The sequence below is a fragment of the Myotis yumanensis genome, unplaced genomic scaffold, assembly GCF_028538775.1.
Source record: "Myotis yumanensis isolate MYYU_CA2020_CCGP unplaced genomic scaffold, mMyoYum1.0.hap1 SCAF_15, whole genome shotgun sequence".
NCBI lineage: Eukaryota > Metazoa > Chordata > Mammalia > Chiroptera > Vespertilionidae > Myotis > Myotis yumanensis.
In genome coordinates this window covers 41,687,254-41,705,525 of record NW_027223766.1, presented here as the reverse complement: position 1 = coordinate 41,705,525, position 18,272 = coordinate 41,687,254, and the positions used below count along the sequence as shown (strand labels likewise).

Sequence of the window (18,272 nt, the reverse complement as noted above, 5' to 3'; positions counted from 1 at the left end):
TAGAAATTGACAGGATTAAAATCGGCTGGTATAAATACGGATGTAACAAGACAATAAACATCAGAACCTCATCAGTTCCTAACCAGAGCTCCGACCAGAACTTTGGCTGGAAATCCTGGCTATAGTTCCTGACTAGGCTGCTGATCAACTGAAGGCTGTCTTGGTGTCATTCCTTCTTCGTCGACTCCGTCCACACCTTTGGGGACCCCTGGACCCGCTGGGATTGGACCCCAGCACCACGCCAGCAGCCCCCCTCCCCCCCAGGCTCTCCCCAGGAAAAGCCTCCCGGGTCTTTCTGTCCCCAGCGACCACAGGGATGTAGTTTCGTGATCTACTGTTCCAAACGCGTTTCCCAGGCATTACGTTGTTTAGCACCAGCCCTGCCCTCACCACAATCCCCCAGCTCCTTCGCAGCCCAGTGACTCACGGAGCCACAGCACTGGGTGTGGTGGGCACGGACAAGCCACAGGAGTAGGCACCTCGGGCCTCAGCATGAACCACAGACGCGTGTGCACAGGCTGCCTGGTCACTCTTGCTGACACCTTGCACCTGCGCCACAGTCCAGCTTTAAAAAGCCGCTCTCACTTCCTTTCTGGCGGGGTGCTGTGCCCAGGCTGCCTCCCCCTGCAGCAGGTGATAACGGGGGACAGGATCCAGACGCAGATGTGCAGGAGGGAGGAAACTGCAGGGTCCTCCAGGCACTGGGGGAGACCCAGACTTCGCCCCTTCTTACAGCTCCTCTTCTTCCCAGCGGCCACTTCCCCCTGGTGTCTACCAGGTTGCTGACTGGGGCCTGCCCTTATCCTAATGGCCAGCCATTCCACAGATGAGGACACTGACGCTCCGAGTGGTTTTCTAGCCCCAGCCACACACCTCTTAAGGGGCACAGCTGGGGCTTGAGCCTGGAGCTGTCCAGGTTCCAGAGCTTGCATTGCCCCGTTCGGTGACAATGTATCCCTTCCGGGGGCGCAGGGCGGCCTGAGCCTCTATGGTGAGCAGGAACCTGAAGAGAGGCATTGTTCCTGTTGTTCAAACCAGCCCGGCAGTTCAGCCCCAACAGGCTAAGTACATCCCAGCAACTGTTGACTGAGCCAGCACTGTGGCGGTGATGTCACGGGCGCCAAGCAACATTCCCTGTTCTGTTTACATCCGAGTACAAATTGGATCCAGAGCCCCCAAGTCCTACAGAGGTAGGTAAGCCTTGCTAGTGCCAGGTTATAAATTGCACGCAGCCACAAAACGACTGAAAGGATTTTTGACTTTCAAAATATGATCCAGAGTCTCCAATAGATGCTGGATGTGGCTGGAGATGTGAAGACGCGCTTCCTGGCCATCAAGGTAGGGCAGAGAAGATAGCATCTATAGTCTGAACAAACCGAATGCAGGAGTGTGTGTGTGTGTGTGTGTGTGTGTGTGTGTGTGTGTGTCTACTGCAGGAAGGCAAGGGAAGGCTGAGTAACTGGGAGGGTCTCTAGATGTCCTTCCCTAACTTCAACTGTTCCAATTCCGCTTTAATTTACTATGTGCATATTGGAGGCCTTCTGCTAAAGCAGCTTGAAACCCACTGCTGGGAGGGCATGGTGAGTTAAGGAGGAACTGTGAGCAGAGAGGTGAGGTAAGATCTGCATTTTAGGCATCTGACTGTGCTTGCAGGGCGGAGCCTGGATTGGAGGGAAGCGAGGGCGGGGGTGCTCAGTCAGGTGGCAGGTGACTGCAGCATTGCTGGCAGCCAGAACGAAGGCGAAGGCAGTGGAGAGAAGGGGCAGAGTAGGAATGTACTTTGGAGGTAAAATCAAGGGCTCGGTGGCTCCTGGCATATGAAGATCAGGAAAGGAGGTTCTTCTGTAATTCCTGCTTCCAGTCTGGAGGGCGGTGGTGGGTGTTGCGGAGCTGGAGCACACAGCGGGGGGCAGTGTCTAAGGAAGGTGGATGCACCAGGTAGGGCAGCTCTGTGGAACATTCCAAGCACAGACGGTGAACTGGTAGCTGCCTTTTCGAAACCGGTGGAGAGCTCTGGGCTCTAGATATAAACTTGGTTTTCAACATAGAAATGTCATGTAAAGTTACGTGAAGGGATGAGGTAACCAAGGGCAAGTATAGCTAGAAAAGGGCCCAGGAGAGTACCGTGGGAAAGCCAACATTAAGAGGGGGCAGAGATGCCCGGCTGGCGTGGCTCAGTGGTTGAGTGTCAACCCATGAACCAAGAGGTCCCCGGTTCGATTCCCAGTCAGGGCACATGCCCAGGTTGCAGGCTCAATCCCCAATAGGGGGCATGCAGGAGGCAGCTGATCGATGTTTCTGTCTCTCTTCTTCTCCCTTCCTCTCTCTCTCAAAATCAATAAAAACTTTTTTTTAAAAAAAGAGGGAGCAGAGAAATTAGAGCCAGGAAAAGAAACAGGACAGAGGCCATGTGTTAGTGGGCAGCTGGACTTGCGAGTCTGAAGTCGAGAGAAAGTACGAGGTTCAGATTTGTGAGTCATCAGCACCGTGGATGTCATCAACATGATGAGAGAGGATGGGAGTGAGAAGAGTGAGCCTTGTCGGGAGAAAGGGAGATGGTGAAGGATCAGCGGAGCAGTATGACACTGAGGACAGCGTAGGTTCAGGAGCTGGGTCAGTCATGGTACTTCTGGCTGCAGGTCATAGCATAACTGACTAAAATTGGCTTGGAGTTGGAATGATCTCACAAAAGGTCCAGAGGTAGGCAATTCCAGGGTTGGTTCAATGGCTGGAGCTGAGGGCGAGAATGCCGCTTTGGAGCTGGGCACCTGTACCAGCCCTGCCTTTGGGTGTCGCTCCAGCCCCCAGGCACGCAGGCCTGTTTGAGGTCATGCAGCAGCAGCGGAGTGCATTTCTCTGATGACTTGCTTCTCCTCTGCACACAGAAGCGTCTGCCTGGCGGAGGTGGGAGAGGTGTTTAGGAGGCTGGGGCTGGCTCTAACAAGGGTTCATCTCCCCGAGGGGGCCGGCTGATGAAGATTGAGTCCCAGGCTCAGAATTCTGACCCCGGGACCTCACAGCAGAAGGCAGAGCCCAATCAGGAAAGCCATTGCTGCAAGTAGGGCACTGGCCTGGGCTTTGTCGTCGCCCGCTGAAGACATCCGCTGCTCCCGGCGCTTTGTGCCGGCTCCTGGCTGCGGCTCCATCAAGGCGACAGCCTCCGTCTGATCTCCTCCTTTGCAGGAGCTTGGGGAGAACAAGGCGGCAGCCTCATTTGTCTGTCTGAGATGGAGGCTCTCAGAGCCAGGCAGCTTGGAAAAATGAGGTGACAAAAGAGGCTGGCCAGCAATTAGGTAATGCCCGCCTGCCTGCAGGGCAGCCCCACATGGAACCTGTCCCGAGTTCACTGGGGTGTCCAGGGGAGAGCAGACGCGTGAATTCTGTAAATGGAGGTGCACAGCCACGTATCAGAGGAATGACCAGGGTCTGTTGGGAAGGAGGGACCCTGTTACATGGCCCATGGCCTAACATTGCTGAGCCTCACCTATATAGTGGGGAGGAGATGGCTCTATCAGCAATGCCTGGCTCCTTCCTTGTCTAGTGTGGCTTCAGGCCAGCAGCTTGCTCGGAGGAGCTAACACCAGGCCAGCAGCCCCCAGGCGCAGGCTGGGTGCGAGGACCTGCCATGGCCCTCCTCTGCCCTCCTCCTCCGCAGGGCCTGGGAGCCAGAGGCCACACTCAGAGCTGTGTAGAGCCCCCTCCCTGACTATAGGACCCTCTGGAGATGGCAATGGCTCCTCCCACACGACTGCCAATTCTTCCCCTTGCTTTCCTCCCAGCTTCTCTGTCATGGACAAACAACATCCTTTGCTTATTCACTTCTCTGCATTTTCTCCCAGGCTAGTCCTCTTATTAAAATAAAAAATCTCCACTCAAGGCCCAGTTCTTCCTTCCTGAAAATTTCACTGCAACACGCTCGCCCTCGGGAGAGCCTCGGGCCCAATAAAGCCCCAGGGCCTCTCCTCCAAAGAGCTGGATCTCTCTCTACAGCCAGGTACATTTTTGGGTGTTTGTTTGCCTTTTTTTTTTTTTTAAAGTCTATGCAAGCCTGTGTTTCTATGTGGGGTATGGGGAAGCCCGAAAGTACTTTGGTCCTGGGTTCAAGTTATGACTTCACAAAGTACTAGCAGTGCGACTGTGGGCAAATCACTTAACCTCTCTAAACCTCAATTCCCTCATCAAATAATTGTTTATATAAATGTTTCTCCCATGTGTTGTTTCAGCAGCTTCTCAGAACAGCCTTATAAGGAATGGTTAGAAAGTCTATATGACAGATGAAGAAACAAAGGCTTTGACAAGTTCCCTTAACGGTGTCTCTGAGACACACAGCTGGTGACAGAACCTTGACTTGACTCTCAATTCCCTACTCTTCCTACAGGATCAGGGGTGGTGAGGATATCTTTCCGGCTACTTCTCAGAGCTGTTGTGAAGGTCAAAGGACTTCACCCATCTGTTTATTTCACAGGCATTTGTTGAGGGCCATGGAGTGCCAGCCTTGGTTTTTCTGGAATGAAGGGTTCTAGAAGCTGTAAGGAGCTGGGCAGATGCAAACAAGAGTGGGGTCCAGGGTATGGTCCCACCCCCCTAGGGGAGTCTGCCCAGCCGCCTTGCAGAAGAGCTTAGCACTTAGCAGAACACCTGGCCCAGCCCAGCCCACCCCCTAGTCCTCGAGGAGCCATTCCCTTCCCTCTCCCTTCCTAGGCCCTCTCACAGTCAGCCTCACCACACGCTGTCTGGGCGGTACCATCCACCCCATTTTACAGAGAAAGGAATGCAGGTCCCCCAGGGCAGTGGGGCTCAGTCCTTGGCTGCATATTAGAATTACTGGGAATCTTTAAGAGCCCAATGCCCAGGCCAAATCCCAGACCATGAAATGAGGAACTGAGGCTGGGCCCGGGCAGCAGTGTTCATGCTAATGCTTGGCCAAGGGCAGGTGCAGCTGGGAGGAGAGCCGCTGTCTTGGTGGCCGGCGCCCGCCGTGGATGCTGATGGCCCAGGAGTTGTCCAGGTCCTTGGTTCTCATTTGGGGGTGGACTGGGGCTCCCTCCCGACCAGCCCTGGCCCTTTCTAGCTGGGTGCCCTTGGGTGTGGTAGGAGTGGCGGTGGCCTGTGGGTCAAGTGACTGACACCTGTCAGAGACTTCATGGTTACTCCCTTTCTCTTTCCCTGGCTGCTGCCCAAATTTGGGTCCGTTTTCTCTTTCTTCACATCTCCTCCAGGGGAAGTGAAACTCGGATCAGTTCCCCCTCTCCCTGGCAGCGCTGCCCAGAGGCTGGAGGGACCGTGGGAATCGGAGGGAGAAGCTTTGAGGGGCAGCTGGGTCTGGCACTGGCAGTTCCTTCTCCTCATTTGGCCAAATCTGGGGATGGAGATTAAGTGCAAAGAAACAGTCTGCTCTGGGCTGCGCGTGTCCCCCCAGCTCCTGAGGGCTGGGGCTTCCTTAAAGGGGACAATGGTCACCCTTCTCAGTCTGTGGAGGGAGGTCTGAGATGCAAGGATTAAGGGCTCCCTGGAGGACCAGCTGGCCAGCAGGCAGCCAGAAACATCAGCTTCCCCAGGTATTTGTGGGCCAAAGGCAGTTACTGAGGGTGGAGCCCAGCATGGTGCCTGGAGCGCTAGGAGCTCCGTCAACCCCTGCCTTCTGCCTTGAAATAGTATTCCTTGTGCTTTTCTTCTGTTCCTCCTGCCCCCAACCCCAGCTCTTCCTGCAGGACCTCTCTCCAAATCTGTGCTGCCTCAGGAAGTCCAGGGTTTGTTTGTTTAATACATTTTTATTGATTTCAGAGAGGAAGGGAGAGGGAGAGACAGAAACATCAGTGATGAGAGAATCATTGACCAGCTGCCTCCTGGTGCCCCCCACTGGGGATCCAGTGCGCAACCCGGGCATGTGCCCTTGACTGGAATCGAACCCGTGACCCTTCAGTCCGAAGGCCGATGCTCTATCCACTGAGCCAAACCAGCTAGGGCAAGTCCAGGGTTTTAAAATGTTCAAAACAAGCCTTTAAGAATTCTCTTAGTGAGTTCAGGCTGCCATAACAAAATAGCTCAGGCTGCGTGGCTTAAACAACAGGAATTTATTTTCTTACAGCTCTGGGGGCAGGAAGCCCAATATCAAGATGCCGGCAAGATTGGTGTCGGGTGAGAACCCTCTTCCTGGCTTGCAGATGGCCACATTCTTGCTGTGTCCTCACAGGGGGAAGGGAGGGAGGGAGGGAGGCGGGCGGGCACTCTGTGGTCTCTTATAAGGACACTAATCCCATCTAATCCTAAGTACACCTCCAAATAAAATCGCATCATGGTTCAGAGCAGTGGTTCTCAACCTGTGGGTCGCGACCCCTTTGGCGGTCGAACGACCCTTTCACAGGGCTCGCCTAAGACCATCCTGCATATCAGATATTTACATTACGATTCATAACAGTAGCAACATTACAGTTATGAAGTAGCAACGAAAATAATTTTATGGTTGGGTCACAATATGAGGAACTGTATTTAAAGGGCCAGAAGGTTGAGAGCCACTGGTTTAGAGCGTCAAGGTGTGAATTTTGAGGGACCCAATTCAGTCCATCGCATTCCATCCTGCCCCCCAAATTCATGCCCTTCTCCCACGCAAAACATATTCATTCCATCCCAACAGCCTTAACTCATTCCAGCATCAGCTCCAAAGTCTGCAGTCCAGCCTCATCTAAACATCATCTAACTCGGGGATGGTGAAACTGGAGCTATAACTCCTCCTGAGGCAAATTCCTGTCCTGCTGTGAACCCGTGGAACCAGGTAAGCACATGCTTCCAAAACACATGGTGGGACAGGCACAGGGCAGGCATTTCTGGTCCAAAGGGAGAAACGGGAAAGAAGGAAGGGGTGATGGGTCCGAAGAAAGTCCAAAAGTTAGCAAGGCAAATCCCACCAGGTCACCAGGCTCAGACTAATCCTCTTCGGTTCAGTGCTCTGCCTTCCAGACCCACGGGGGCAGTGGTCCCACCTCTGCAGCTCGTCCAAGTGGGGGTGGGGGCTCCCTCAAGGCTACCGAGGGGGTGGCCTGATCATCTCTGAACAGCCTTCAGGGTCCTTCTTCCCTTTCCTTGAAGAACAGTGTTCATTTCCTAAGGAATGGCTCTTTGGGCTGGCCCTGTAGCACCTCAGAAGTCCAACAGGCTTCCTTCATTCTGTCCTCTCTCTGTCTCCTTTGGTTCCTCCTGGCAGCACCTTTGCTGGTATGATCCCATCTCTATTCCTGGCTTCCACTGAGAGGACTGATTGGATCTCTGGTCACACCCAAGATCTCTGTATGAAATGGGTGTTCAGCCACACCCTATGTTCTATCAGAACAAACTTTCTCTCTTTTTTTTTTTTTTTGCAATATGGCAGACTTCCCCAAGTTCTGGTTCCTTTTTGCTTAACAGGTCTTTCTTCCATTCATCTCTTCCTTTTGCATTTCACTCTAAGGATTCAGGAGAAACCAGGCTGCTCCTTCAATACTTTGCTAAGAAATCTCCTCAGCTAAATATCCAATTTCATGGCTCAAAAACTGTACCTTCCACAAAATACTAGAACACAGTTCAGCCAGGTTCTTTGCTATTTTCCACAAGGATCGCCTTTTCTGTCGTTTCCAATAACATGCTTGGCATTTACATCTGAATCCCCTTTAACACCTGTATTTCTAGCATGCACCGAACCTCAGTGTAAGAAGAGCGGCCCCACATGCGGGGACAGTGCCAGGCTGCCATGCGGGAGGCCGGTCAGCACCTGGAAGCTGTACCTGCAAACCATTCCCCTGCATTGGGGCGGCACTGGGCGGGGAGCCACATCAGGGTGCGTCCCTCACTCCGGATGGGCCTCTGCTGACGGCTGCCTGCAGGTCACCAGGGGATCAGATGCGTGTTTGTACTCAGTTTTCCAAAGCCCCTCTAACTGGTCCCATATAAACACCAATTTTCAAAGGCCCAGAAGAGCCAGAACGTCTCCAATGGAAGGGAGCCTTTGCACCCAGAGGCGGGCTGATGGGGGGGAAGAATCCCACCATCCCATTGGTGGGTCAGGAGAGTAGAGAGCCCCTCTCCTTCTTATGGGATGCATGTGACTGGCAGCACAGGGTAGCAGTTTGGTACCCAGGCCTGGCAGACTGCAGTGTTTAAGTTCTGGCTTTGCCTCTTCCTAGCAGAGTGATCCTGGGTTAAGTTTCTCAGTATCTCTGTTTCAGTTGTCTCCCCTGAGAGATGGGAGATGAAAATAATTCCCATCTCATGGGGTGACGGTAAGAATTAAATGAATTGATTCAAGTAAAATGTTTATACTAGTTCCTGGCACACAGTAACTCCTCAAAAAAAAAATAAAAAATAAAAAAGGTTAGCCATTAGGGTGCACTCATGAGAACGTACATGGCTAATATCTGACAGCCAATCAGGAGTGAGGAGGCAATGAAGAGGCGTGGTCAAGAGCAGGGGCTGCTGGGGGAACAGGTGTGGCTTGAGATGGGGTGACCTTGGTACTTAGTCTCTCTGAGCCTCAGTTTCCTCATTTGTAAAGTGGGAATAACACAAGCAAATCCCTTCGTATAATATCTGGTGGTAGGAAGTATAACATAAATCGTTACAACTACATTTTTTAGATGAGAAAACTGAGGCCCAAAGACCTTAGAAACCTTCCTTAGGTTACCAGCTAGTGCGTGTGAAAGCTGAGATTTGAGTCAAGCCCGTTTGCCTTCAGAGTCATGAGTCCACACTTCAAACAAATTGTTGAAAATATAATGTATTCATCCTTTTTATTTTTCCATTCGGGGCTATGAACACGATTAAGATGACATTTGCCAAGCAAGGGGGGAAATCGCTCCTAAACCTAATCTTCAGTGAATTTCTTTCTCTATCCTCCGTTGATAAACTAGCAACCTTTAAAGTAGAGCTTATACAAAAAGCTATTCGAGCTGCCATCTACCTAGACATAACAGACTCTTCTGGGGGTGCATGTCCGTTGGTGGCGGATTAGGCTAAAGCTACAATATGTCCAAATCCATATACTGGAATGACATCCCTAAAATCAAGAGGAAACAAACAGTGGCCGCTGATGCAGCTCTCAGGTGGCAAACACTACCACAAACGTAGAAACTCCTGCGTGAAGTTGTGGCCCGCGCTCATACATCACACAGGCTCGGGGGCCTGGGGGCCCTGGACGGACAACCTCTGCCAACTGCTCTTTGCGGCTCCGAGCGCAAGTCCAACTTATGTTCACTGAGCAGCACCCACTATGGTTCACACGTATGTTCACGGGAACCTCTACAAAAGCAGTGACTCTCCAAGGGAAAGTCTACCAAACCACCTGCTTACAAAACACGTGGGGCACTTGCTAACATGCAGATCCCACAGCTCTACCCCCCCCCCCCCCCCATCCCCTGCGCACAGGCCTCCCCAGGACCCCCTGCCAGCACCCTCAGGCCACACCCCACTCCCCAGGCCCGTGTGGGCCGTGGAGCAGCCGGGGATGGCCCTCCCTGGACCATCGCTACGCATCTGCCGCGGATCATGAGCCCCTGGAAGGTGGCCTCATCGGGGACAGCGGCCGCTGGGGCGGAGGGCGCTAGGGGTGACCTTGGCGATGTACTGCACGGGGTAACAGGCTTCGTACCAGAGGAGCCCCGCTTCCTGGCCTCGGTCCCTGCAATCCCATTAGACAGGGCGGCTTCGGGGAAGGGGGCGCATTCTTCCGGATCGGGGAGGGGGGGGCGGGGGGGGGCGGGGGCACGTGGCCACACGCCTGGCGGGGGAGCCGTGACTCAGCTTCGGAAGGCGGCGCCCAGGCCTGGGCTCTGCGGGGCAGGAACAAAGGACCGACCCTCCCGGGCCACGGCGCACCTGCCCGCCTTCGCCCCCTCCGCCCCTCCCCTTCCTTCCCTCCCTGCTCCTCCCTTTCCCTCCCTCCCCTCCCTGCGCCTCCGGGAGGCGGCGGCGGGCAGCTGTTGCCGGGCAGGCTGGGCTCCGGGCGGCCGCGGTTGGCTGGCCCGCCGCCCCCGCCCTCTGAGTCATCCGGTCCCGCCCCGCCCGAGCCGAGCCGCGGCCGCCGCCCAGCCCGCGCCCCTGCGCCTGCGCCTGCGCCCCGGTGGCCCGGCGCGGGCGGGGACCGGACCACTCGCCTCCGGTCACCCCGCAGCCGCTGTGTGTGCAAACGCGGGCGCCGGCGGGAAGGAAACCCGCACGCTCCCTGCCCCGTCACGGGGTCTTGCCCCGCCTCCCTGAGCTGGTCACCCCCTGCGCGGCTCGGCCTGGCGAGGAAGGGGCCCGCCGCCCGGGGCACCCACCTTCACAGCCCTGCCACGGGCTCGCCAAGGTTGCTCCCCGTTGGGACCACCTGGGGGCTTTAAGATACCCTGGTGCCCAGGCGGCACCAGACCCGTTCAAGCAAAACGGGGTGCAGGACCTGGGCGTCAGCGTCTTGCACAGCTTCCCAGGTGATTCCAGCGTCCTTTCGGGGTTGCAGACCAAGACCCAGCCCCGGGCTCCTCAAACTACGAGGCATTGAAGTCACCTGGAAGCTTTTTAACATGCAGGTTCCCGGCCAGTAGGTCTGGGGCGGGGCCTGGGGGCCTGCATTTCGAACGAGCTCCCAGGTGAATTGTAGGCTGTTGGTCTGAGGGTCACACCTGGAGCTGCAAGACACTAACGCTCCTTGTCCCTTCACCCTTTCTCTCGCCTCAGAGAAGGGGGCTTTGGAACAGGTGGGCAGGGGTTTGAACCCCACCTCTTGGGGAAACTGTACCCCAGGTCTCCGTGTGTAAAATAGTGACGATCAGCTGTACTAGTGGCTAAGCTCTCCGCTGGCCCCCCATGGCAGAGTCTGCTGGGAATGACAAGCAGGGGAAGGAGCCTTCTGGTTCCTCCTTCCTCTTCTCCCTTACATAATTGGGTTGGAAGCCAAAACACTCCACTCTCCTGGGGGAAGGAGGGGTGCTGAAAGGAAGGGGAGGCCAGTTGTGGGAGTTGGAGGAAGGGGGGGAGGGGAGGAGGGTCAGCGTGAGAGCCCTCAGGAGAATGGTGGGGCCATTCATGTTGATGGTGGACCCCTGCCTTGGTGTGGCTCTCCCCAGCCAGGATGTGTCTCTGCTCACCTAAACATCAAAAGGTCTTTCAAAATGAGAGCTAAACGAGCTATTATTGAGATCAGTAATAATAGCTGTTCAGGAATCGTTAATTCAGGCAAAAGCCCAAATAATGTTCCGATTCGGACACAAAGAGAACGGGAGGGAGAACCGTGACATCAACAGAAGGGAGGTATTCCTGTCGGTGTAGATAACATAGTGATATTCTAAACAATGTTTTAAAATTTTCAATCTGGTAGCCACCCGTCCAGCAGTCATAATAACTGCTTTATTGTTATCTTTGCAAGCAGTGTTGGGGGAAGCAAGGTTGCTGAGGCCCCATCTAAAGGTCATTTTGCCCTCTTTTGGCATTTCAAACGTTTGAGGCATAAGTTGTGCAAGGCAGTTCCTCTGGCACTGGCACTGGTAGCGCTGGCTCCATTTTTAAGTGGCTTTGTTTTTATTCTTGTTTCTATCTCATTTGGTGGCCTGGTGAGGGAGTTGGAAGTCAGAGGTTCTGGATGAAAGCTTACTGCCTCTCTTGGGGCCTGGTGGCGGGGACCACGTGCAAGCAGGGTGCTCCTGTCATGAGACGTGTGACTGCTCTGTTAGGATCTGCCCAAATGCAAGCTCAGTTAGGAATTGCTCTTCTTCTTTTTTGTTGTTGTTAACCCTCCCCTGAGGATATTTTTCCATTGATTTTTAGAGAGACTGGAAGGGAGGAGGAGGAGAAGCAGAGGGAAACATCGATGGGAGACTGGGGATTGAGCCTGCAACTGAGGTACGTGCCCATGACTGGAATCGAACCCGGGACCCTTCAGTCCATGGGCCGACGCGCTATCCACGGAGCCAAACCAGCTAGGGCAGGATTTGCTCTTCTTAATGCACGTGCGGTTGTAAGACTACTTCCTTTCAAATCATGTAATGTAGCTCCAATGGGCAGCTCAGTAGGCAGGATTTTTAAAACAAACTTTCTTCTGCCGAGAGCCCATGGGCTCTGACAGCCAGGGGCCTGGGAGCTGAGCTGTGGAACGCTCTGGTCCTAGAGCCACCCACTCTCCAGGCTCCTGCAGTCTTCTCTGAGCGCTGCTAGCTCCGTGTCCCCCGTGTTGTTCTGTAATCGTTGTTTTCACACCCTCCTCCCCTGGACAGTCAGCCTTGTGACGGCCAAGGACTGTGTCCCACTCCACCTTGACTTCCCATCGCCCAGCAGAATGCTGACACCCCCTCAGTGCTCATTACCGGTGCAAGCATCGCAGGGATGGGACCTGGGGCAGGCGCCTCACTACTCTGTTTTTTCATGGGCTCAGTTTTTCATACATATCACGGACTTTAGACTAAACTTTATCCCTTAGGCTCCCTCTGATCCTAACAGTCACTGACTTATTTTTCATCTGATCACAATCCCCTTGATTGGCCTTCGCCAGCTCCATCCTACACTGGACATTGATTTGAGGTTGGCTCCTGACTCAGGTGGGTGGGTGAGCTTCATCAAGCGATGGCAAGGGCCCTGCTAGTTAAGGTCTGAAATGCCTTTTATTTTTTCACTAAATTCCTCTTGGCAAGGCCATCCACGTTTATTTTTAGAGGCACATTGGGCTGATCCTTTGGGGCTGATGGAGTTAGCTTTCTCTCCCCCACTTACTTTGGCAGCTTTTGCAACATCCTTGGGCACAGCTCCTCTGTGTCCTCAGTGGAGCCAACGTCCCCTGCCCCATTTCCTTTGCCTGGGGTTCTCTCTTGGGCAAAGAGAATGTGCAGACTGCCCAGATCAAGGGAGTACCCCCACCCCCACCCCGGCAGTGTGTGATGTGGGCACTGGACTCAACTGGTCACACAAGAACATTATTTCTCAGCCACAGGATTAGATGAGTGACGCCAGTGCCCATCCCCTCTAAAACGCCCTCCACCTGTTAGAGCTGAAAGAGTCAAAATAGAATGTACTTTCCAAAGGGAGTCTTTTCTGTTCCAGTTACGCTGCCGCGGTTGGGATTTTCTGTAATATTGGCCCAATGCTTGGCTACCTGCCACTGACAGTCATCATGTGTGGTGCTGTCTGCAAAGATGGCCATGCCCAGGCGTCCTAACTGGCACATGCTGCTCCCTCTCATGAAAAAGCGGAGTCTGTTCCCCTCCCGTTGAGTCTAGGCTGGCCTTGGGACTGGCTTTGACTAATAGGAGGAGACAGGGAGTTCCTCCAGTCCTGGGCCTCAGCCTTGCGCTCTGTACCCACTCTGAGCCAGGAAAGTCCAGGCTCTCCTGCTTCGCAGAGAGCCAGCAGCCACCCTCGAGGCCCCAGGTGTGTGAGAGAGGCCCTGATCCAGCCAGCTCGGCAGACACCATATAGAATTGTCCTGAGATACCTATGCCCAAGGTCCTGGCCCACAGAATCAGGAGCAGTGAAATGGTTTGTGGTTTAAGCCACTCAATTTTAGGGTGATTTGTTACATAGCAAAAGGGAACTGAAAAACCGTACTCTCTGGATGCTAATTTCTTCATTTGCAAAATGGCGGGGGGTGGGGGGTGGGGGAGGAGGTGTCTACTAAATCAATGCTTGTATAACCGTGTCTGACCCTCTCACCATAAACGAGCCTTTTGACGCCTAGTTCCCAAATAAGGGTTTGAAATCAGGAAAAATGCCCCTGAATCCTAGAGGTTACCAGCACTAATGCAACTGAAATTCATCAAGGAAAACGGAAGAATAGACCATCGCAAAGCACTGGTTTTGAAGTGAGGGTCCCGGGCTTTGAATTCCAGTTCTGTCACTTCCTGGCCTCTGATTTTGGACACGTGTCTTCCTGCAAGTGTCAGTCTCCTCATCTGTAAAACAGGGATAATGATGGTACCTACTCCAAGGATTAATGTGAGGCTTAAATAAAAGAATGTCCACACATTTCTTAGCATGTTGCCTGGAATGTTGAAGGTACTCAGTAAGTGGTAGCTATTCTCTTGTTGCCTCCTATAACATCTTTTGCTTTTACGTCTGTCAATAGAGGGAGTGCAGATTAATCAAAACGCAGTAACCTAACCTCGCCCCAGCCAATAAGAAAATGAAATTACACGTTACCAGGGACACGCATGACATTGGTGTATATGATCTCTGTAGGTTCAGAGAAATTCAAAAGACTTCTTCTGTGTTAAAAAAAAAAAAAAAATACCGACTGCAGGGGAGGGGCAGAGGGAAGAAGCTGGGTAATGGTTTGCTTTTGTTTCTGAGAAGATGCTGCTTGTTGAGTTTATGATTAGAGGAGGGTCAGATGAAAAGGATTTTAAAAATTAATGTGTGGCTTTGTCGAAATAAAGCACCGGAAAGCGGCACGTTGGTTAGCACGTTTTTAGAGAAAAACAACAGTGGAACGAGAGAAATCAAAGCCTAACCTTCTACCATCTGCCACGGATAATTCTGTAGCTCTCTGCAAGAACCTCATTAGCATCATCTAAGAGGCTGATTGTGCCACCAGCAAAAAACAGTGATGGGGAAAGGGACACACCCCCGCGTCGCCACACTCTCGCCACCTGAGCCGGCTCTGGCAGCGAGGTGGCAAGACGGGAACTTGGCTCTCCCTCCCAGGTCCTCCTTGGAACACAGGGATTCCATAGGCAGACAGAGGCTCTGCTTCAGCAAGGAGAGAGTTACCCTTTAAAAACAATATCTGCTCCAGGCAGTGAGAACAGCGAGGAGGAGTGACTGGCCCAGAGAAGACAAGAATAACACCGAAAACCCACATTTGCTGCTCGTTCTGGGCCTCCTGGGTCTGCGCTCTCCCGGCTGTGTTTTAAGTGCTTTATTTTCTGGAGCGTTTTAACCCGGGGCTTGCCAGGTTTGAGGTGTAGGGATAATGTCCCCCTCTCTCCCTTCGACTCCTCAAATCATCTTCCCACCCTCTTCCCAAAGGAAAGCAAGGCAGTAACACGAGGCTCTTCTCACACGGCTGTCACCCACTCAGGGGTTGTGATAAGACGTAGAGCTTTGAGCGGAAGATGCCTCAGGAAGAAAGGGGGCCAATCCAGGAGGTGATTCCCAAGGGAGTTTTAAGGAATTCTGATTTTTTTTTTTTTTTTTTACCATCTTCCTAATTCATATTCTCTCTCTCTCTCTTTTTTTCCCTGAAGAACTTTGTAAGGCTGGAACCTGCGTGGGTATATGCACACATCTGTGCATGCATACACATACATACATGCATATATATACACACACATGCATACACACATACATACATGTACACGTGAATGAAACCAATACCACCCCACGGTTTTCTCTCTCTAGGAAGATTGGAATCCAGGAGAGTCTGGGAACCCGCTAAGCCTTTCAGGAACTCATGATTTAACTGAATCATTTAACTGGGGCCAGAACCGTAGAAACCCGGATCCAAAGGGTTGCTTGGAGCTGAAGCAATGCGATTTCAGTCCAGAGTTATTTGACTTCTTTGTCCCAGGCTCCTTGTCTGGAGACATCCGGGTCCCCATGGAAACTATTGCCCATGTGGTGTGTCCCCTGGTCTCCAAACACTCTGACCATAGAACTCGGGGTCTTCTTTCTTTTGGGGGCTCCCAAGAACTTCAGAGGCCACATGGACAGGGGTAGGTGTCCAGGGAGGGTGTAAAGTAAAAATAGAGCCCCTAAGCTCTGGTGGGCAGTTCATTTAATGCCATGAGAACTTGGGCTGGCCCTTGTAACCTGCTAGCTTCATCATTCAGGAAACTACTAAATGACAACACAATTCCTTCCAGGAGAGTCTCAGCGAAGGCTGCAAATATTAGCAGAATCCGTTAGTCCTTTCTGGTCGTGAGGGACCCCAACCAGCTTAGGCAAACAGAGGCAGCCCTGACCCAGGGGCTCAGATGAAGCTCCCCGGGCTCCCCGTCTCTCTCTGTTGGCTTTGCTCTCTCCGGTGGCTGACAGTTCCATTCTTGTGTCATCACAGCTTAGCCACCTCTGAGGAAAGAAAGGTTGTTCTCCCGATATCGACAAAATGAAAGGGGAAATTTCTGGTTGGCGCAGCTTAGATCATGCACCTTCCTTTTGGGCAATGCCTGAAAACAGGGGGGTGGGGTCTGTGAATGACATGCGGTAGGAATGGAGCAGTAACTCCAAGAAATGGAGGGGATGCCATTACCCAAAGTAGAAGACCATGGACACTGTGCTCACACACACACAACAGGTGTTCGCCTCCTGTGCATAAAACACATCCAGCATCCACCAGATCTTTCTCTTCTCTTGCCTTCAGATTCAGCTTTTGCAGCAAGATGCTAATGGGAGGAATCCTAAGTCATGGTCTAATGTGTGTTTTCCAACACTGCCTAGCAATTCTCCAATTCTCAGCAGACACTAACGAGGTGTCCCTACAGATCAACTCAGTTCTGACCTATCTACCCGGAAATAGCATCAGATCCCACCAGTGAAGGGTCTAGACCCCCCAGACTGCCCCTACCTCAGATCAAAATCACAAGCCCAGGTTGTCACCTGTGCTTCTGACCTCCTGGCTGTAAACTGGGGGCTCTACCATGTCCTCCTCAGTTTCAGTTAACTTGCTGGAGCTGTTCACAGAACACAGCAAACATTTACTTATATTTACCAGTTTGTAGTAAAGGATATTATAAAGGACGCAGATGAACAGTCCGCTAGGAAGTACGTAGGGGGAGGTCTGGAAGGGTCCGGGGTGCAGGAGTTGCTGTCCCCATGGAACTGGGGTGCACCACCCTCCTAGCACAGGGATGTGTTCACCAGCCAAGAAGCGTATCAAATCTTGTTGTTCAAGAGTTTTTATAGAGCTTTATCTGCAGCTCTCAATACTCTCCCTCCCCCCCGGCCCCCGGCGCCCCCCCCCCCCCCCCCCGCATCTTCTTCTGTTATCATTGGAATTAGCTAGTGAATATGAATAAAGGAAGGAAAGCAAAGGGAAATCTAACACTGTAAGTATGGTCACCTGGGAAGCTTCACCAGGACGTTACAGCTCACACAGCATTGTTCCTTCAAGGGTATGACACCCCTCCCTTCCCCCATTGGGTACTAGATGGGGGGGTGGGGTGGAGAGGGAGATAGGCAGAAGTCAGGGTGCAGCAGGGGAGGTTCTTGCCTGTCAGTCTAGCCTGGGGAACAATGGATTGGCCAGGGGGTGGACCCCATCAGAAGCATGGGAGTTGTGGACAGTTAATTGGTTAGTTTGAAGAAGCTCCTGGTTAAAATCCGAAAAGAGTTCCCTCATTCTTGCTCCTCTCTTGCTCCGTGACCCGCCCTCACCGGAGCGTTCGCATGTTCTCTCTCCATAGCCATGTGGCCGTGCAGACCCCACACGCGGTGGACTGCAGCTGGGAATACAGGCTAAGCCAGCCAGATGCTGGACCGGACTCCAATATGGAACAGAAATTCTGGGCAGTGGCCTTGATTCTGTTCTCGCTCAAGACAAGATTGGACTTCTTTCCTGGTGGGACGAGCGGAGATGGGACCTTGGAGGGGAACCCCCTTAATTTTACATCATTGATAAAGCTTTCCTCGAAACCCCATCCTCTCATGGGGGCCTCAGGAAATTCTTTTCCTTGCAGCACCCCAAGAGCTCCACTTCCACTGGTTACACTTCCACTCGGACATTTTGATGACTAGACCCATCTAGGGGCCTCCCCTAAGTTACCTCATTAGCATAAACTCAGGGTATATACTCAAAAGGGGCTCATTGTGGATGGCAAAAGATAGTTTCTGTCACTCAGGAAATTTCAAGGGCTTTAAGATACTTGTGCCAGGAACTGGGAATAAAGACCAAATATATTTATTATTATGCCACACATGTTTAAGGAACAAATGCCAGGAAAAAGCAAAATAGAAGGCATTAGGTAGGGCTCCTGTGGCTACTTCTGGAGCTAAGGCCATGCCTCACTTGGTTTTGCTCCTAGCATGAGCCACTGTGACCTCTGCCTATAGCCCCGCCCTCACCCAAAGTGCCACGGCTCACCTGCAAGAGGGAGAGGTCCAAGTTCACCCACACCCTGAGACCAACTGTGGGAACAACTATAAAAGGGTTCCTGCCTGAGGCCAACCTACCCTTCTCAGATCCAGGTTGACCCCTCCCTGGCTGTGGCATCTGGAGCCAGCTCACCTGGCCGTGCAGATTTGGAATTTCTAGCTCCTCTCACCTCTGAGGCCTGCATATTCTTAGCCTATGGCTCCTGTAACAATATTAGCTAATACCACTGCGTGCCAAGCATTGTTCTAAG

General features: G+C 52.7%; 1 long non-coding RNA gene across 1 annotated transcript; it reads left to right on the top strand.

Moving 5' to 3' along the window:
* The first annotated feature begins 1,220 nt into the window (after positions 1 to 1,220).
* On the top strand, positions 1,221 to 17,503 carry LOC138993176 (uncharacterized). The gene is made up of 5 exons (XR_011468241.1): positions 1,221 to 1,338; positions 6,089 to 6,138; positions 6,635 to 6,772; positions 11,770 to 11,844; positions 17,334 to 17,503. It is a non-coding gene; the product is annotated as an uncharacterized lncRNA (long non-coding RNA).
* Positions 17,504 to 18,272: the final 769 nt, after the last annotated feature.